Source organism: Nothobranchius furzeri, chromosome 2, assembly GCF_043380555.1.
Source record: "Nothobranchius furzeri strain GRZ-AD chromosome 2, NfurGRZ-RIMD1, whole genome shotgun sequence".
NCBI classification, from domain to species: Eukaryota; Metazoa; Chordata; class Actinopteri; order Cyprinodontiformes; family Nothobranchiidae; genus Nothobranchius; species Nothobranchius furzeri.
The window spans coordinates 53,963,825-53,983,553 of NC_091742.1; the positions used below are offsets into that span (position 1 = coordinate 53,963,825).

At 44.3% G+C, this 19,729-nt stretch overlaps 14 non-coding genes across 14 annotated transcripts; all 14 read left to right on the forward strand.

Annotated features, from left to right (window-relative positions):
* Window positions 1-793: 793 nt before the first annotated feature.
* On the forward strand, window positions 794-912 carry LOC139067506 (5S ribosomal RNA). Its single transcript, XR_011519672.1, has one exon. It is a non-coding gene; the product is annotated as a 5S ribosomal RNA (ribosomal RNA).
* Window positions 913-2,172: 1,260 nt separating this feature from the next.
* LOC139068181 (5S ribosomal RNA) lies at window positions 2,173-2,291 on the forward strand. The gene has a single exon (XR_011519780.1). It is a non-coding gene; the product is annotated as a 5S ribosomal RNA (ribosomal RNA).
* Window positions 2,292-3,551: 1,260 nt separating this feature from the next.
* On the forward strand, window positions 3,552-3,670 carry LOC139067517 (5S ribosomal RNA). Its single transcript, XR_011519673.1, has one exon. It is a non-coding gene; the product is annotated as a 5S ribosomal RNA (ribosomal RNA).
* A 1,260-nt stretch (window positions 3,671-4,930) lies between these two features.
* On the forward strand, window positions 4,931-5,049 carry LOC139068004 (5S ribosomal RNA). Its single transcript, XR_011519722.1, has one exon. It is a non-coding gene; the product is annotated as a 5S ribosomal RNA (ribosomal RNA).
* A 1,260-nt stretch (window positions 5,050-6,309) lies between these two features.
* Window positions 6,310-6,428, forward strand: LOC139067528 (5S ribosomal RNA). Its single transcript, XR_011519674.1, has one exon. It is a non-coding gene; the product is annotated as a 5S ribosomal RNA (ribosomal RNA).
* A 1,261-nt stretch (window positions 6,429-7,689) lies between these two features.
* LOC139067539 (5S ribosomal RNA) lies at window positions 7,690-7,808 on the forward strand. Its single transcript, XR_011519675.1, has one exon. It is a non-coding gene; the product is annotated as a 5S ribosomal RNA (ribosomal RNA).
* A 1,261-nt stretch (window positions 7,809-9,069) lies between these two features.
* Window positions 9,070-9,188, forward strand: LOC139067551 (5S ribosomal RNA). The gene has a single exon (XR_011519677.1). It is a non-coding gene; the product is annotated as a 5S ribosomal RNA (ribosomal RNA).
* Window positions 9,189-10,448: 1,260 nt separating this feature from the next.
* On the forward strand, window positions 10,449-10,567 carry LOC139067561 (5S ribosomal RNA). The gene has a single exon (XR_011519678.1). It is a non-coding gene; the product is annotated as a 5S ribosomal RNA (ribosomal RNA).
* Window positions 10,568-11,828: 1,261 nt separating this feature from the next.
* Window positions 11,829-11,947, forward strand: LOC139068145 (5S ribosomal RNA). The gene has a single exon (XR_011519744.1). It is a non-coding gene; the product is annotated as a 5S ribosomal RNA (ribosomal RNA).
* Window positions 11,948-13,098: 1,151 nt separating this feature from the next.
* On the forward strand, window positions 13,099-13,217 carry LOC139068220 (5S ribosomal RNA). Its single transcript, XR_011519819.1, has one exon. It is a non-coding gene; the product is annotated as a 5S ribosomal RNA (ribosomal RNA).
* Window positions 13,218-14,477: 1,260 nt separating this feature from the next.
* On the forward strand, window positions 14,478-14,596 carry LOC139067569 (5S ribosomal RNA). Its single transcript, XR_011519679.1, has one exon. It is a non-coding gene; the product is annotated as a 5S ribosomal RNA (ribosomal RNA).
* A 1,154-nt stretch (window positions 14,597-15,750) lies between these two features.
* On the forward strand, window positions 15,751-15,869 carry LOC139068317 (5S ribosomal RNA). Its single transcript, XR_011519916.1, has one exon. It is a non-coding gene; the product is annotated as a 5S ribosomal RNA (ribosomal RNA).
* Window positions 15,870-17,129: 1,260 nt separating this feature from the next.
* Window positions 17,130-17,248, forward strand: LOC139067580 (5S ribosomal RNA). Its single transcript, XR_011519680.1, has one exon. It is a non-coding gene; the product is annotated as a 5S ribosomal RNA (ribosomal RNA).
* Window positions 17,249-18,508: 1,260 nt separating this feature from the next.
* LOC139068185 (5S ribosomal RNA) lies at window positions 18,509-18,627 on the forward strand. Its single transcript, XR_011519784.1, has one exon. It is a non-coding gene; the product is annotated as a 5S ribosomal RNA (ribosomal RNA).
* The last annotated feature ends 1,102 nt before the right edge of the window (window positions 18,628-19,729 follow it).

Consider the following 19,729-nt stretch of genomic DNA (forward strand, 5'->3'; position numbering starts at 1 on the left):
TCAGGTTTTAAAAGAGCGTTTCTTCTTCAATACGTTCACATTTTACTTCCCAAGTTGCAATAGAGAAAATCCAACTCATCTATCTGTGACTTACTTGCAATTCAGGGATCTAACTAAAGATTGTCATTAAGATTTCGTTCCGGAGCAAGGCTCTGCAGCCTGCGGCCATGATGGCACGTCGCAAGTCTTTGCCGCTACGCTACCAGCTAAAAGAAATGTGGGCCTTTTACTGGAATTGCATCAAAATGCACCAATAGGTCTTTTCCACAAAGACCCAAATAGGTTGTTGGAGAAACACATTGCAATTTATTGCTGCCAAACACAAGAAAAGCTGAACTCACAAACTAAGAAAAATCGGGCGCCAGCCGGCCGGCACCTGTTTGCAAGGATTTCACCCACAGAGCCCGGCCAGACGCAGCCCGAACAGGGGGGCGTGGGTCCCACTTTCCATGGGCCCACCACTCATAGGAGGGACAAAGGAAAAACGAGGTACTTCCCTCAACTGAGGTGAAGGTGGCCTTTTTGTACATCCAAATGTTAAATAATATCGTTTGTACTTTCTGACGTCTGCGATGTGAACAAATTTGGATTAAAGCGCATGAACCTATTCTACTGTGTCACTACACAAGCTCCCCTCTCCGCTTTCGCCCACGGAGCCCGGCCAGACACAGCTCAAACTGGGGATGAGGGCGGTTTACTGGAAAGGCCTCAAATTGCAGCATTCCATTCAATGGCAGCCAAGGGCACAACTGTCTCTGCACCCATAAAATGGAGGACGGAAGGTCAAGCCTTCGCTTACGGCCATACCACCCTGAACACGCCCGATCTCGTCTGATCTCGGAAGCTAAGCAGGGTCGGGCCTGGTTAGTACTTGGATGGGAGACCGCCTGGGAATACCAGGTGCTGTAAGCTTTTGTCCTTGTCTTTTGAGCCAGCAGAGGGTGCTGTTACGCACTCGCCCTTCTGAGGAACAACACCTTACAGACCTCAAACAGTTACAACAGCATATTGCACTTTTCCTTAACCCTTTCATGCATAATAGTCACTCAAGTGGACAGGTACTCAAAATTGTTATTTATTTATTTTTGCTATTAAGCACAGCTGTTGAAGACTTTATTGCATTTGAGCACCTCCATTTGGACTTTGGTAAGCCAAGCCAACATATTTCATGTTCAGATTGCACGCTGTTCACTGAGGTGGACATGTAATAAATTATTTGTAAATTATACATTTTTACAAAAAATATTTGTTGAAATTTGTTTCTTTCACACCTAAAGATGAATCAAAAAATTGTTAAAAAAAATCATGGTTGAAGATTTCATAATTCATGCATCAAAGGGTTAACACAGAAATGTCAAAAAGCCCATTCCCTGGGGCAATCAGGTTTTAAAAGAGCGTTTCTTCTTCAATACGTTCACATTTTACTTCCCAAGTTGCAATAGAGAAAATCCAACTCATCTATCTGTGACTTACTTGCAATTCAGGGATCTAACTAAAGATTGTCATTAAGATTTCGTTCCGGAGCAAGGCTCTGCAGCCTGCGGCCATGATGGCACGTCGCAAGTCTTTGCCGCTACGCTACCAGCTAAAAGAAATGTGGGCCTTTTACTGGAATTGCATCAAAATGCACCAATAGGTCTTTTCCACAAAGACCCAAATAGGTTGTTGGAGAAACACATTGCAATTTATTGCTGCCAAACACAAGAAAAGCTGAACTCACAAACTAAGAAAAATCGGGCGCCAGCCGGCCGGCACCTGTTTGCAAGGATTTCACCCACAGAGCCCGGCCAGACGCAGCCCGAACAGGGGGGCGTGGGTCCCACTTTCCATGGGCCCACCACTCATAGGAGGGACAAAGGAAAAACGAGGTACTTCCCTCAACTGAGGTGAAGGTGGCCTTTTTGTACATCCAAATGTTAAATAATATCGTTTGTACTTTCTGACGTCTGCGATGTGAACAAATTTGGATTAAAGCGCATGAACCTATTCTACTGTGTCACTACACAAGCTCCCCTCTCCGCTTTCGCCCACGGAGCCCGGCCAGACACAGCTCAAACTGGGGATGAGGGCGGTTTACTGGAAAGGCCTCAAATTGCAGCATTCCATTCAATGGCAGCCAAGGGCACAACTGTCTCTGCACCCATAAAACGGAGGACGGAAAGACAAGCCTTCACTTACGGCCATACCACCCTGAACACGCCCGATCTCGTCTGATCTCGGAAGCTAAGCAGGGTCGGGCCTGGTTAGTACTTGGATGGGAGACCGCCTGGGAATACCAGGTGCTGTAAGCTTTTGTCCTTGTCTTTTGAGCCAGCAGAGGGTGCTGTTACGCACTCGCTCTTCTGAGGAACAACACCTTACAGACCTCAAACAGTTACAACAGCATATTGCACTTTTCCTTAACCCTTTCATGCATAATAGTCACTCAAGTGGACAGGTACTCAAAATTGTTATTTATTTATTTTTGCTATTAAGCACAGCTGTTGAAGACTTTATTGCATTTGAGCACCTCCATTTGGACTTTGGTAAGCCAAGCCAACATATTTCATGTTCAGATTGCACGCTGTTCACTGAGGTGGACATGTAATAAATTATTTGTAAATTATACATTTTTACAAAAAATATTTGTTGAAATTTGTTTCTTTCACACCTAAAGATGAATCAAAAAATTGTTAAAAAAAATCATGGTTGAAGATTTCATAATTCATGCATCAAAGGGTTAACACAGAAATGTCAAAAAGCCCATTCCCTGGGGCAATCAGGTTTTAAAAGAGCGTTTCTTCTTCAATACGTTCACATTTTACTTCCCAAGTTGCAATAGAGAAAATCCAACTCATCTATCTGTGACTTACTTGCAATTCAGGGATCTAACTAAAGATTGTCATTAAGATTTCGTTCCGGAGCAAGGCTCTGCAGCCTGCGGCCATGATGGCACGTCGCAAGTCTTTGCCGCTACGCTACCAGCTAAAAGAAATGTGGGCCTTTTACTGGAATTGCATCAAAATGCACCAATAGGTCTTTTCCACAAAGACCCAAATAGGTTGTTGGAGAAACACATTGCAATTTATTGCTGCCAAACACAAGAAAAGCTGAACTCACAAACTAAGAAAAATCGGGCGCCAGCCGGCCGGCACCTGTTTGCAAGGATTTCACCCACAGAGCCCGGCCAGACGCAGCCCGAACAGGGGGGCGTGGGTCCCACTTTCCATGGGCCCACCACTCATAGGAGGGACAAAGGAAAAACGAGGTACTTCCCTCAACTGAGGTGAAGGTGGCCTTTTTGTACATCCAAATGTTAAATAATATCGTTTGTACTTTCTGACGTCTGCGATGTGAACAAATTTGGATTAAAGCGCATGAACCTATTCTACTGTGTCACTACACAAGCTCCCCTCTCCGCTTTCGCCCACGGAGCCCGGCCAGACACAGCTCAAACTGGGGATGAGGGCGGTTTACTGGAAAGGCCTCAAATTGCAGCATTCCATTCAATGGCAGCCAAGGGCACAACTGTCTCTGCACCCATAAAACGGAGGACGGAAAGACAAGCCTTCGCTTACGGCCATACCACCCTGAACACGCCCGATCTCGTCTGATCTCGGAAGCTAAGCAGGGTCGGGCCTGGTTAGTACTTGGATGGGAGACCGCCTGGGAATACCAGGTGCTGTAAGCTTTTGTCCTTGTCTTTTGAGCCAGCAGAGGGTGCTGTTACGCACTCGCTCTTCTGAGGAACAACACCTTACAGACCTCAAACAGTTACAACAGCATATTGCACTTTTCCTTAACCCTTTCATGCATAATAGTCACTCAAGTGGACAGGTACTCAAAATTGTTATTTATTTATTTTTGCTATTAAGCACAGCTGTTGAAGACTTTATTGCATTTGAGCACCTCCATTTGGACTTTGGTAAGCCAAGCCAACATATTTCATGTTCAGATTGCACGCTGTTCACTGAGGTGGACATGTAATAAATTATTTGTAAATTATACATTTTTACAAAAAATATTTGTTGAAATTTGTTTCATTCACACCTAAAGATGAATCAAAAAATTGTTAAAAAAAATCATGGTTGAAGATTTCATAATTCATGCATCAAAGGGTTAACACAGAAATGTCAAAAAGCCCATTCCCTGGGGCAATCAGGTTTTAAAAGAGGGTTTCTTCTTCAATACGTTCACATTTTACTTCCCAAGTTGCAATAGAGAAAATCCAACTCATCTATCTGTGACTTACTTGCAATTCAGGGATCTAACTAAAGATTGTCATTAAGATTTAGTTCCGGAGCAAGGCTCTGCAGCCTGCGGCCATGATGGCACGTCGCAAGTCTTTGCCGCTACGCTACCAGCTAAAAGAAATGTGGGCCTTTTACTGGAATGGCATCAAAATGCACCAATAGGTCTTTTCCACAAAGACCCAAATAGGTTGTTGGAGAAACACATTGCAATTTATTGCTGCCAAACACAAGAAAAGCTGAACTCACAAACTAAGAAAAATCGGGCGCCAGCCGGCCGGCACCTGTTTGCAAGGATTTCACCCACAGAGCCCGGCCAGACGCAGCCCGAACAGGGGGGCGTGGGTCCCACTTTCCATGGGCCCACCACTCATAGGAGGGACAAAGGAAAAACGAGGTACTTCTCTCAACTGAGGTGAAGGTGACCTTTTTGTACATCCAAATGTTAAATAATATCGTTTGTACTTTCTGACGTCTGCGATGTGAACAAATTTGGATTAAAGCGCATGAACCTATTCTACTGTGTCACTACACAAGCTCCCCTCTCCGCTTTCGCCCACGGAGCCCGGCCAGACACAGCTCAAACTGGGGATGAGGGCGGTTTACTGGAAAGGCCTCAAATTGCAGCATTCCATTCAATGGCAGCCAAGGGCACAACTGTCTCTGCACCCATAAAACGGAGGACGGAAGGACAAGCCTTCGCTTACGGCCATACCACCCTGAACACGCCCGATCTCGTCTGATCTCGGAAGCTAAGCAGGGTCGGGCCTGGTTAGTACTTCGATGGGAGACCGCCTGGGAATACCAGGTGCTGTAAGCTTTTGTCCTTGTCTTTTGAGCCAGCAGAGGGTGCTGTTACGCACTCGCCCTTCTGAGGAACAACACCTTACAGACCTCAAACAGTTACAACAGCATATTGCACTTTTCCTTAACCCTTTCATGCATAATAGTCACTCAAGTGGACAGGTACTCAAAATTGTTATTTATTTATTTTTGCTATTAAGCACAGCTGTTGAAGACTTTATTGCATTTGAGCACCTCCATTTGGACTTTGGTAAGCCAAGCCAACATATTTCATGTTCAGATTGCACGCTGTTCACTGAGGTGGACATGTAATAAATTATTTGTAAATTATACATTTTTACAAAAAATATTTGTTGAAATTTGTTTCATTCACACCTAAAGATGAATCAAAAAATTGTTAAAAAAAATCATGGTTGAAGATTTCATAATTCATGCATCAAAGGGTTAACACAGAAATGTCAAAAAGCCCATTCCCTGGGGCAATCAGGTTTTAAAAGAGGGTTTCTTCTTCAATACGTTCACATTTTACTTCCCAAGTTGCAATAGAGAAAATCCAACTCATCTATCTGTGACTTACTTGCAATTCAGGGATCTAACTAAAGATTGTCATTAAGATTTCGTTCCGGAGCAAGGCTCTGCAGCCTGCGGCCATGATGGCACGTCGCAAGTCTTTGCCGCTACGCTACCAGCTAAAAGAAATGTGGGCCTTTTACTGGAATGGCATCAAAATGCACCAATAGGTCTTTTCCACAAAGACCCAAATAGGTTGTTGGAGAAACACATTGCAATTTATTGCTGCCAAACACAAGAAAAGCTGAACTCACAAACTAAGAAAAATCGGGCGCCAGCCGGCCGGCACCTGTTTGCAAGGATTTCACCCACAGAGCCCGGCCAGACGCAGCCCGAACAGGGGGGCGTGGGTCCCACTTTCCATGGGCCCACCACTCATAGGAGGGACAAAGGAAAAACGAGGTACTTCTCTCAACTGAGGTGAAGGTGGACTTTTTGTACATCCAAATGTTAAATAATATCGTTTGTACTTTCTCACGTCTGTGATGTGAACAAATTTGGATTAAAGCGCATGAACCTATTCTACTGTGTCACTACACAAGCTCCCCTCTCCGCTTTCGCCCACGGAGCCCGGCCAGACACAGCTCAAACTGGGGATGAGGGCGGTTTACTGGAAAGGCCTCAAATTGCAGCATTCCATTCAATGGCAGCCAAGGGCACAACTGTCTCTGCACCCATAAAACGGAGGACGGAAGTTCAAGCCTTCGCTTACGGCCATACCACCCTGAACACGCCCGATCTCGTCTGATCTCGGAAGCTAAGCAGGGTCGGGCCTGGTTAGTACTTGGATGGGAGACCGCCTGGGAATACCAGGTGCTGTAAGCTTTTGTCCTTGTCTTTTGAGCCAGCAGAGGGTGCTGTTACGCACTCGCCCTTCTGAGGAACAACACCTTACAGACCTCAAACAGTTACAACAGCATATTGCACTTTTCCTTAACCCTTTCATGCATAATAGTCACTCAAGTGGACAGGTACTCAAAATTGTTATTTATTTATTTTTGCTATTAAGCACAGCTGTTGAAGACTTTATTGCATTTGAGCACCTCCATTTGGACTTTGGTAAGCCAAGCCAACATATTTCATGTTCAGATTGCACACTGTTCACTGAGGTGGACATGTAATAAATTATTTGTAAATTATACATTTTTACAAAAAATATTTGTTGAAATTTGTTTCATTCACACCTAAAGATGAATCAAAAAATTGTTAAAAAAAAATCATGGTTGAAGATTTCATAATTCATGCATCAAAGGGTTAACACAGAAATGTCAAAAAGCCCATTCCCTGGGGCAATCAGGTTTTAAAAGAGCGTTTCTTCTTCAATACGTTCACATTTTACTTCCCAAGTTGCAATAGAGAAAATCCAACTCATCTATCTGTGACTTACTTGCAATTCAGGGATCTAACTAAAGATTGTCATTAAGATTTCGTTCCGGAGCAAGGCTCTGCAGCCTGCGGCCATGATGGCACGTCGCAAGTCTTTGCCGCTACGCTACCAGCTAAAAGAAATGTGGGCCTTTTACTGGAATGGCATCAAAATGCACCAATAGGTCTTTTCCACAAAGACCCAAATAGGTTGTTGGAGAAACACATTGCAATTTATTGCTGCCAAACACAAGAAAAGCTGAACTCACAAACTAAGAAAAATCGGGCGCCAGCCGGCCGGCACCTGTTTGCAAGGATTTCACCCACAGAGCCCGGCCAGACGCAGCCCGAACAGGGGGGCGTGGGTCCCACTTTCCATGGGCCCACCACTCATAGGAGGGACAAAGGAAAAACGAGGTACTTCTCTCAACTGAGGTGAAGGTGGACTTTTTGTACATCCAAATGTTAAATAATATCGTTTGTACTTTCTGACGTCTGCGATGTGAACAAATTTGGATTAAAGCGCATGAACCTATTCTACTGTGTCACTACACAAGCTCCCCTCTCCGCTTTCGCCCACGGAGCCCGGCCAGACACAGCTCAAACTGGGGATGAGGGCGGTTTACTGGAAAGGCCTCAAATTGCAGCATTCCATTCAATGGCAGCCAAGGGCACAACTGTCTCTGCACCCATAAAACGGAGGACGGAAGGTCAAGCCTTCGCTTACGGCCATACCACCCTGAACACGCCCGATCTCGTCTGATCTCGGAAGCTAAGCAGGGTCGGGCCTGGTTAGTACTTGGATGGGAGACCGCCTGGGAATACCAGGTGCTGTAAGCTTTTGTCCTTGTCTTTTGAGCCAGCAGAGGGTGCTGTTACGCACTCGCCCTTCTGAGGAACAACACCTTACAGACCTCAAACAGTTACAACAGCATATTGCACTTTTCCTTAACCCTTTCATGCATAATAGTCACTCAAGTGGACAGGTACTCAAAATTGTTATTTATTTATTTTTGCTATTAAGCACAGCTGTTGAAGACTTTATTGCATTTGAGCACCTCCATTTGGACTTTGGTAAGCCAAGCCAACATATTTCATGTTCAGATTGCACGCTGTTCACTGAGGTGGACATGTAATAAATTATTTGTAAATTATACATTTTTACAAAAAATATTTGTTGAAATTTGTTTCTTTCACACCTAAAGATGAATCAAAAAATTGTTAAAAAAAAATCATGGTTGAAGATTTCATAATTCATGCATCAAAGGGTTAACACAGAAATGTCAAAAAGCCCATTCCCTGGGGCAATCAGGTTTTAAAAGAGCGTTTCTTCTTCAATACGTTCACATTTTACTTCCCAAGTTGCAATAGAGAAAATCCAACTCATCTATCTGTGACTTACTTGCAATTCAGGGATCTAACTAAAGATTGTCATTAAGATTTCGTTCCGGAGCAAGGCTCTGCAGCCTGCGGCCATGATGGCACGTCGCAAGTCTTTGCCGCTACGCTACCAGCTAAAAGAAATGTGGGCCTTTTACTGGAATTGCATCAAAATGCACCAATAGGTCTTTTCCACAAAGACCCAAATAGGTTGTTGGAGAAACACATTGCAATTTATTGCTGCCAAACACAAGAAAAGCTGAACTCACAAACTAAGAAAAATCGGGCGCCAGCCGGCCGGCACCTGTTTGCAAGGATTTCACCCACAGAGCCCGGCCAGACGCAGCCCGAACAGGGGGGCGTGGGTCCCACTTTCCATGGGCCCACCACTCATAGGAGGGACAAAGGAAAAACGAGGTACTTCCCTCAACTGAGGTGAAGGTGGCCTTTTTGTACATCCAAATGTTAAATAATATCGTTTGTACTTTCTGACGTCTGCGATGTGAACAAATTTGGATTAAAGCGCATGAACCTATTCTACTGTGTCACTACACAAGCTCCCCTCTCCGCTTTCGCCCACGGAGCCCGGCCAGACACAGCTCAAACTGGGGATGAGGGCGGTTTACTGGAAAGGCCTCAAATTGCAGCATTCCATTCAATGGCAGCCAAGGGCACAACTGTCTCTGCACCCATAAAACGGAGGACGGAAAGACAAGCCTTCGCTTACGGCCATACCACCCTGAACACGCCCGATCTCGTCTGATCTCGGAAGCTAAGCAGGGTCGGGCCTGGTTAGTACTTGGATGGGAGACCGCCTGGGAATACCAGGTGCTGTAAGCTTTTGTCCTTGTCTTTTGAGCCAGCAGAGGGTGCTGTTACGCACTCGCTCTTCTGAGGAACAACACCTTACAGACCTCAAACATTTACAACAGCATATTGCACTTTTCCTTAACCCTTTCATGCATAATAGTCACTCAAGTGGACAGGTACTCAAAATTGTTATTTATTTATTTTTGCTATTAAGCACAGCTGTTGAAGACTTTATTGCATTTGAGCACCTCCATTTGGACTTTGGTAAGCCAAGCCAACATATTTCATGTTCAGATTGCACGCTGTTCACTGAGGTGGACATGTAATAAATTATTTGTAAATTATACATTTTTACAAAAAATATTTGTTGAAATTTGTTTCATTCACACCTAAAGATGAATCAAAAAATTGTTAAAAAAAATCATGGTTGAAGATTTCATAATTCATGCATCAAAGGGTTAACACAGAAATGTCAAAAAGCCCATTCCCTGGGGCAATCAGGTTTTAAAAGAGCGTTTCTTCTTCAATACGTTCACATTTTACTTCCCAAGTTGCAATAGAGAAAATCCAACTCATCTATCTGTGACTTACTTGCAATTCAGGGATCTAACTAAAGATTGTCATTAAGATTTCGTTCCGGAGCAAGGCTCTGCAGCCTGCGGCCATGATGGCACGTCGCAAGTCTTTGCCGCTATGCTACCAGCTAAAAGAAATGTGGGCCTTTTACTGGAATGGCATCAAAATGCACCAATAGGTCTTTTCCACAAAGACCCAAATAGGTTGTTGGAGAAACACATTGCAATTTATTGCTGCCAAACACAAGAAAAGCTGAACTCACAAACTAAGAAAAATCGGGCGCCAGTCGGCCGGCACCTGTTTGCAAGGATTTCACCCACAGAGCCCGGCCAGACGCAGCCCGAACAGGGGGGCGTGGGTCCCACTTTCCATGGGCCCACCACTCATAGGAGGGACAAAGGAAAAACGAGGTACTTCTCTCAACTGAGGTGAAGGTGGCCTTTTTGTACATCCAAATGTTAAATAATATCGTTTGTACTTTCTGACATCTGCGATGTGAACAAATTTGGATTAAAGCGCATGAACCTATTCTACTGTGTCACTACACAAGCTCCCCTCTCCGCTTTCGCCCACGGAGCCCGGCCAGACACAGCTCAAACTGGGGATGAGGGCGGTTTACTGGAAAGGCCTCAAATTGCAGCATTCCATTCAATGGCAGCCAAGGGCACAACTGTCTCTGCACCCATAAAACGGAGGACGGACGGACAAGCCTTCGCTTACGGCCATACCACCCTGAACACGCCCGATCTCGTCTGATCTCGGAAGCTAAGCAGGGTCGGGCCTGGTTAGTACTTGGATGGGAGACCGCCTGGGAATACCAGGTGCTGTAAGCTTTTGTCCTTGTCTTTTGAGCCAGCAGAGGGTGCTGTTACGCACTCGCCCTTCTGAGGAACAACACCTTACAGACCTCAAACAGTTACAACAGCATATTGCACTTTTCCTTAACCCTTTCATGCATAATAGTCACTCAAGTGGACAGGTACTCAAAATTGTTATTTATTTATTTTTGCTATTAAGCACAGCTGTTGAAGACTTTATTGCATTTGAGCACCTCCATTTGGACTTTGGTAAGCCAAGCCAACATATTTCATGTTCAGATTGCACGCTGTTCACTGAGGTGGACATGTAATAAATTATTTGTAAATTATACATTTTTACAAAAAATATTTGTTGAAATTTGTTTCATTCACACCTAAATATGAATCAAAAAATTGTTAAAAAAAAATCATGGTTGAAGATTTCATAATTCATGCATCAAAGGGTTAACACAGAAATGTCAAAAAGCCCATTCCCTGGGGCAATCAGGTTTTAAAAGAGCGTTTCTTCTTCAATACGTTCACATTTTACTTCCCAAGTTGCAATAGAGAAAATCCAACTCATCTATCTGTGACTTACTTGCAATTCAGGGATCTAACTAAAGATTGTCATTAAGATTTCGTTCCGGAGCAAGGCTCTGCAGCCTGCGGCCATGATGGCACGTCGCAAGTCTTTGCCGCTACGCTACCAGCTAAAAGAAATGTGGGCCTTTTACTGGAATGGCATCAAAATGCACCAATAGGTCTTTTCCACAAAGACCCAAATAGGTTGTTGGAGAAACACATTGCAATTTATTGCTGCCAAACACAAGAAAAGCTGAACTCACAAACTAAGAAAAATCGGGCGCCAGCCGGCCGGCACCTGTTTGCAAGGATTTCACCCACAGAGCCCGGCCAGACGCAGCCCGAACAGGGGGGCGTGGGTCCCACTTTCCATGGGCCCACCACTCATAGGAGGGACAAAGGAAAAACGAGGTACTTCTCTCAACTGAGGTGAAGGTGGCCTTTTTGTACATCCAAATGTTAAATAATATCGTTTGTACTTTCTGACGTCTGCGATGTGAACAAATTTGGATTAAAGCGCATGAACCTATTCTACTGTGTCACTACACAAGCTCCCCTCTCCGCTTTCGCCCACGGAGCCCGGCCAGACACAGCTCAAACTGGGGATGAGGGCGGTTTACTGGAAAGGCCTCAAATTGCAGCATTCCATTCAATGGCAGCCAAGGGCACAACTGTCTCTGCACCCATAAAACGGAGGACGGAAGGACAAGCCTTCGCTTACGGCCATACCACCCTGAACACGCCTGATCTCGTCTGATCTCGGAAGCTAAGCAGGGTCGGGCCTGGTTAGTACTTGGATGGGAGACCGCCTGGGAATACCAGGTGCTGTAAGCTTTTGTCCTTGTCTTTTGAGCCAGCAGAGGGTGCTGTTACGCACTCGCCCTTCTGAGGAACAACACCTTACAGACCTCAAACAGTTACAACAGCATATTGCACTTTTCCTTAACCCTTTCATGCATAATAGTCACTCAAGTGGACAGGTACTCAAAATTGTTATTTATTTATTTTTGCTATTAAGCACAGCTGTTGAAGACTTTATTGCATTTGAGCACCTCCATTTGGACTTTGGTAAGCCAAGCCAACATATTTCATGTTCAGATTGCACGCTGTTCACTGAGGTGGACATGTAATAAATTATTTGTAAATTATACATTTTTACAAAAAATATTTGTTGAAATTTGTTTCATTCTCACCTAAAGATGAATCAAAAAATTGTTAAAAAAATCATGGTTGAAGATTTCATAATTCATGCATCAAAGGGTTAACACAGAAATGTCAAAAAGCCCATTCCCTGGGGCAATCAGGTTTTAAAAGAGCATTTCTTCTTCATTACGTTCACATTTTACTTCCCAAGTTGCAATAGAGAAAATCCAACTCATCTATCTGTGACTTACTTGCAATTCAGGGATCTAACTAAAGATTGTCATTAAGATTTCGTTCCGGAGCAAGGCTCTGCAGCCTGCGGCCATGATGGCACGTCGCAAGTCTTTGCCGCTACGCTACCAGCTAAAAGAAATGTGGGCCTTTTACTGGAATGGCATCAAAATGCACCAATAGGTCTTTTCCACAAAGACCCAAATAGGTTGTTGGAGAAACACATTGCAATTTATTGCTGCCAAACACAAGAAAAGCTGAACTCACAAACTAAGAAAAATCGGGCGCCAGCCGGCCGGCACCTGTTTGCAAGGATTTCACCCACAGAGCCCGGCCAGACGCAGCCCGAACAGGGGGGCGTGGGTCCCACTTTCCATGGGCCCACCACTCATAGGAGGGGCAAAGGAAAAACGAGGTACTTCTCTCAACTGAGGTGAAGGTGGCCTTTTTGTACATCCAAATGTTAAATAATATCGTTTGTACTTTCTGACGTCTGCGATGTGAACAAAGGTTTACTGGAAAGGCCTCAAATTGCAGCATTCCATTCAATGGCAGCCATGGGCACAACTGTCTCTGCACCCATAAAACGGAGGACGGAAGGACAAGCTTTCGCTTACGGCCATACCACCCTGAACACGCCCGATCTTGTCTGATCTCGGAAGCTAAGCAGGGTCGGGCCTGGTTAGTACTTGGATGGGAGACCGCCTGGGAATACCAGGTGCTGTAAGCTTTTGTCCTTGTCTTTTGAGCCAGCAGAGGGTGCTGTTACGCACTCGCCCTTCTGAGGAACAACACCTTACAGACCTCAAACAGTTACAACAGCATATTGCACTTTTCCTTAACCCTTTCATGCATAATAGTCACTCAAGTGGACAGGTACTCAAAATTGTTATTTATTTATTTTTGCTATTAAGCACAGCTGTTGAAGACTTTATTGCATTTGAGCACCTCCATTTGGACTTTGGTAAGCCAAGCCAACATATTTCATGTTCAGATTGCACGCTGTTCACTGAGGTGGACATGTAATAAATTATTTGTAAATTATACATTTTTACAAAAAATATTTGTTGAAATTTGTTTCATTCACACCTAAAGATGAATCAAAAAATTGTTAAAAAAAATCATGGTTGAAGATTTCATAATTCATGCATCAAAGGTTTAACACAGAAATGTCAAAAAGCCCATTCCCTGGGGCAATCAGGTTTTAAAAGAGCGTTTCTTCTTCAATACGTTCACATTTTACTTCCCAAGTTGCAATAGAGAAAATCCAACTCATCTATCTGTGACTTACTTGCAATTCAGGGATCTAACTAAAGATTGTCATTAAGATTTCGTTCCGGAGCAAGGCTCTGCAGCCTGCGGCCATGATGGCACGTCGCAAGTCTTTGCCGCTACGCTACCAGCTAAAAGAAATGTGGGCCTTTTACTGGAATGGCATCAAAATGCACCAATAGGTCTTTTCCACAAAGACCCAAATAGGTTGTTGGAGAAACACATTGCAATTTATTGCTGCCAAACACAAGAAAAGCTGAACTCACAAACTAAGAAAAATCGGGCGCCAGCCGGCCGGCACCTGTTTGCAAGGATTTCACCCACAGAGCCCGGCCAGACGCAGCCCGAACAGGGGGGTGTGGGTCCCACTTTCCATGGGCCCACCACTCATAGGAGGGACAAAGGAAAAACGAGGTACTTCTCTCAACTGAGGTGAAGGTGGCCTTTTTGTACATCCAAATGTTAAATAATATCGTTTGTACTTTCTGACATCTGCGATGTGAACAAATTTGGATTAAAGCGCATGAACCTATTCTACTGTGTCACTACACAAGCTCCCCTCTCCGCTTTCGCCCACGGAGCCCAGCCAGACACAGCTCAAACTGGGGATGAGGGCGGTTTACTGGAAAGGCCTCAAATTGCAGCATTCCATTCAATGGCAGCTAAGGGCACAACTGTCTCTGCACCCATAAAACGGAGGACGGAAGGACAAGCCTTCGCTTACGGCCATACCACCCTGAACACGCCCGATCTCGTCTGATCTCGGAAGCTAAGCAGGGTCGGGCCTGGTTAGTACTTGGATGGGAGACCGCCTGGGAATACCAGGTGCTGTAAGCTTTTGTCCTTGTCTTTTGAGCCAGCAGAGGGTGCTGTTACGCACTCGCCCTTCTGAGGAACAACACCTTACAGACCTCAAACAGTTACAACAGCATATTGCACTTTTCCTTAACCCTTTCATGCATAATAGTCACTCAAGTGGACAGGTACTCAAAATTGTTATTTATTTATTTTTGCTATTAAGCACAGCTGTTGAAGACTTTATTGCATTTGAGCACCTCCATTTGGACTTTGGTAAGCCAAGCCAACATATTTCATGTTCAGATTGCACGCTGTTCACTGAGGTGGACATGTAATAAATTATTTGTAAATTATACATTTTTACAAAAAATATTTGTTGAAATTTGTTTCTTTCACACCTAAAGATGAATCAAAAAATTGTTAAAAAAAAAATCATGGTTGAAGATTTCATAATTCATGCATCAAAGGGTTAACACAGAAATGTCAAAAAGCCCATTCCCTGGGGCAATCAGGTTTTAAAAGAGCGTTTCTTCTTCAATACGTTCACATTTTACTTCCCAAGTTGCAATAGAGAAAATCCAACTCATCTATCTGTGACTTACTTGCAATTCAGGGATCTAACTAAAGATTGTCATTAAGATTTCGTTCCGGAGCAAGGCTCTGCAGCCTGCGGCCATGATGGCACGTCGCAAGTCTTTGCCGCTACGCTACCAGCTAAAAGAAATGTGGGCCTTTTACTGGAATGGCATCAAAATGCACCAATAGGTCTTTTCCACAAAGACCCAAATAGGTTGTTGGAGAAACACATTGCAATTTATTGCTGCCAAACACAAGAAAAGCTGAACTCACAAACTAAGAAAAATCGGGCGCCAGCCGGCCGGCACCTGTTTGCAAGGATTTCACCCACAGAGCCCGGCCAGACGCAGCCCGAACAGGGGGGCGTGGGTCCCACTTTCCATGGGCCCACCACTCATAGGAGGGGCAAAGGAAAAACGAGGTACTTCTCTCAACTGAGGTGAAGGTGGCCTTTTTGTACATCCAAATGTTAAATAATATCGTTTGTACTTTCTGACGTCTGCGATGTGAACAAAGGTTTACTGGAAAGGCCTCAAATTGCAGCATTCCATTCAATGGCAGCCATGGGCACAACTGTCTCTGCACCCATAAAACGGAGGACGGAAGGACAAGCTTTCGCTTACGGCCATACCACCCTGAACACGCCCGATCTTAACTGATTTCGGAAGCTAAGCAGGGTCGGGCCTGGTTAGTACTTGGATGGGAGACCGCCTGGGAATACCAGGTGCTGTAAGCTTTTGTCCTTGTCTTTTGAGCCAGCAGAGGGTGCTGTTACGCACTCGCCCTTCTGAGGAACAACACCTTACAGACCTCAAACAGTTACAACAGCATATTGCACTTTTCCTTAACCCTTTCATGCATAATAGTCACTCAAGTGGACAGGTACTCAAAATTGTTATTTATTTATTTTTGCTATTAAGCACAGCTGTTGAAGACTTTATTGCATTTGAGCACCTCCATTTGGACTTTGGTAAGCCAAGCCAACATATTTCATGTTCAGATTGCACGCTGTTCACTGAGGTGGACATGTAATAAATTATTTGTAAATTATACATTTTTACAAAAAATATTTGTTGAAATTTGTTTCATTCACACCTAAAGATGAATCAAAAAATTGTTAAAAAAAATCATGGTTGAAGATTTCATAATTCATGCATCAAAGGGTTAACACAGAAATGTCAAAAAGCCCATTCCCTGGGGCAATCAGGTTTTAAAAGAGCGTTTCTTCTTCAATACGTTCACATTTTACTTCCCAAGTTGCAATAGAGAAAATCCAACTCATCTATCTGTGACTTACTTGCAATTCAGGGATCTAACTAAAGATTGTCATTAAGATTTCGTTCCGGAGCAAGGCTCTGCAGCCTGCGGCCATGATGGCACGTCGCAAGTCTTTGCCGCTACGCTACCAGCTAAAAGAAATGTGGGCCTTTTACTGGAATGGCATCAAAATGCACCAATAGGTCTTTTCCACAAAGACCCAAATAGGTTGTTGGAGAAACACATTGCAATTTATTGCTGCCAAACACAAGAAAAGCTGAACTCACAAACTAAGAAAAATCGGGCGCCAGCCGGCCGGCACCTGTTTGCAAGGATTTCACCCACAGAGCCCGGCCAGACGCAGCCCGAACAGGGGGGCGTGGGTCCCACTTTCCATGGGCCCACCACTCATAGGAGGGACAAAGGAAAAACGAGGTACTTCTCTCAACTGAGGTGAAGGTGGCCTTTTTGTACATCCAAATGTTAAATAATATCGTTTGTACTTTCTGACATCTGCGATGTGAACAAATTTGGATTAAAGCGCATGAACCTATTCTACTGTGTCACTACACAAGCTCCCCTCTCCGCTTTCGCCCACGGAGCCCAGCCAGACACAGCTCAAACTGGGGATGAGGGCGGTTTACTGGAAAGGCCTCAAATTGCAGCATTCCATTCAATGGCAGCCAAGGGCACAACTGTCTCTGCACCCATAAAACGGAGGACGGAAGGACAAGCCTTCGCTTACGGCCATACCACCCTGAACACGCCCGATCTCGTCTGATCTCGGAAGCTAAGCAGGGTCGGGCCTGGTTAGTACTTGGATGGGAGACCGCCTGGGAATACCAGGTGCTGTAAGCTTTTGTCCTTGTCTTTTGAGCCAGCAGAGGGTGCTGTTACGCACTCGCCCTTCTGAGGAACAACACCTTACAGACCTCAAACAGTTACAACAGCATATTGCACTTTTCCTTATCCCTTTCATGCATAATAGTCACTCAAGTGGACAGGTACTCAAAATTGTTATTTATTTATTTTTGCTATTAAGCACAGCTGTTGAAGACTTTATTGCATTTGAGCACCTCCATTTGGACTTTGGTAAGCCAAGCCAACATATTTCATGTTCAGATTGCACGCTGTTCACTGAGGTGGACATGTAATAAATTATTTGTAAATTATACATTTTTACAAAAAATATTTGTTGAAATTTGTTTCATTCACACCTAAAGATGAATCAAAAAATTGTTTAAAAAAATCATGGTTGAAGATTTCATAATTCATGCATCAAAGGGTTAACACAGAAATGTCAAAAAGCCCATTCCCTGGGGCAATCAGGTTTTAAAAGAGCGTTTCTTCTTCAATACGTTCACATTTTACTTCCCAAGTTGCAATAGAGAAAATCCAACTCATCTATCTGTGACTTACTTGCAATTCAGGGATCTAACTAAAGATTGTCATTAAGATTTCGTTCCGGAGCAAGGCTCTGCAGCCTGCGGCCATGATGGCACGTCGCAAGTCTTTGCCGCTACGCTACCAGCTAAAAGAAATGTGGGCCTTTTACTGGAATGGCATCAAAATGCACCAATAGGTCTTTTCCACAAAGACCCAAATAGGTTGTTGGAGAAACACATTGCAATTTATTGCTGCCAAACACAAGAAAAGCTGAACTCACAAACTAAGAAAAATCGGGCGCCAGCCGGCCGGCACCTGTTTGCAAGGATTTCACCCACAGAGCCCGGCCAGACGCAGCCCGAACAGGGGGGCGTGGGTCCCACTTTCCATGGGCCCACCACTCATAGGAGGGACAAAGGAAAAACGAGGTACTTCTCTCAACTGAGGTGAAGGTGGACTTTTTGTACATCCAAATGTTAAATAATATCGTTTGTACTTTCTGACGTCTGCGATGTGAACAAATTTGGATTAAAGCGCATGAACCTATTCTACTGTGTCACTACACAAGCTCCCCTCTCCGCTTTCGCCCACGGAGCCCGGCCAGACACAGCTCAAACTGGGGATGAGGGCGGTTTACTGGAAAGGCCTCAAATTGCAGCATTCCATTCAATGGCAGCCAAGGGCACAACTGTCTCTGCACCCATAAAACGGAGGACGGAAGGTCAAGCCTTCGCTTTCGGCCATACCACCCTGAACACGCCCGATCTCGTCTGATCTCGGAAGCTAAGCAGGGTCGGGCCTGGTTAGTACTTGGATGGGAGACCGCCTGGGAATACCAGGTGCTGTAAGCTTTTGTCCTTGTCTTTTGAGCCAGCAGAGGGTGCTGTTACGCACTCGCCCTTCTGAGGAACAACACCTTACAGACCTCAAACAGTTACAACAGCATATTGCACTTTTCCTTAACCCTTTCATGCATAATAGTCACTCAAGTGGACAGGTACTCAAAATTGTTATTTATTTATTTTTGCTATTAAGCACAGCTGTTGAAGACTTTATTGCATTTGAGCACCTCCATTTGGACTTTGGTAAGCCAAGCCAACATATTTCATGTTCAGATTGCACGCTGTTCACTGAGGTGGACATGTAATAAATTATTTGTAAATTATACATTTTTACAAAAAATATTTGTTGAAATTTGTTTCTTTCACACCTAAAGATGAATCAAAAAATTGTTAAAAAAAATCATGGTTGAAGATTTCATAATTCATGCATCAAAGGGTTAACACAGAAATGTCAAAAAGCCCATTCCCTGGGGCAATCAGGTTTTAAAAGAGCGTTTCTTCTTCAATACGTTCACATTTTACTTCCCAAGTTGCAATAGAGAAAATCCAACTCATCTATCTGTGACTTACTTGCAATTCAGGGATCTAACTAAAGATTGTCATTAAGATTTCGTTCCGGAGCAAGGCTCTGCAGCCTGCGGCCATGATGGCACGTCGCAAGTCTTTGCCGCTACGCTACCAGCTAAAAGAAATGTGGGCCTTTTACTGGAATTGCATCAAAATGCACCAATAGGTCTTTTCCACAAAGACCCAAATAGGTTGTTGGAGAAACACATTGCAATTTATTGCTGCCAAACACAAGAAAAGCTGAACTCACAAACTAAGAAAAATCGGGCGCCAGCCGGCCGGCACCTGTTTGCAAGGATTTCACCCACAGAGCCCGGCCAGACGCAGCCCGAACAGGGGGGCGTGGGTCCCACTTTCCATGGGCCCACCACTCATAGGAGGGACAAAGGAAAAACGAGGTACTTCCCTCAACTGAGGTGAAGGTGGCCTTTTTGTACATCCAAATGTTAAATAATATCGTTTGTACTTTCTGACGTCTGCGATGTGAACAAATTTGGATTAAAGCGCATGAACCTATTCTACTGTGTCACTACACAAGCTCCCC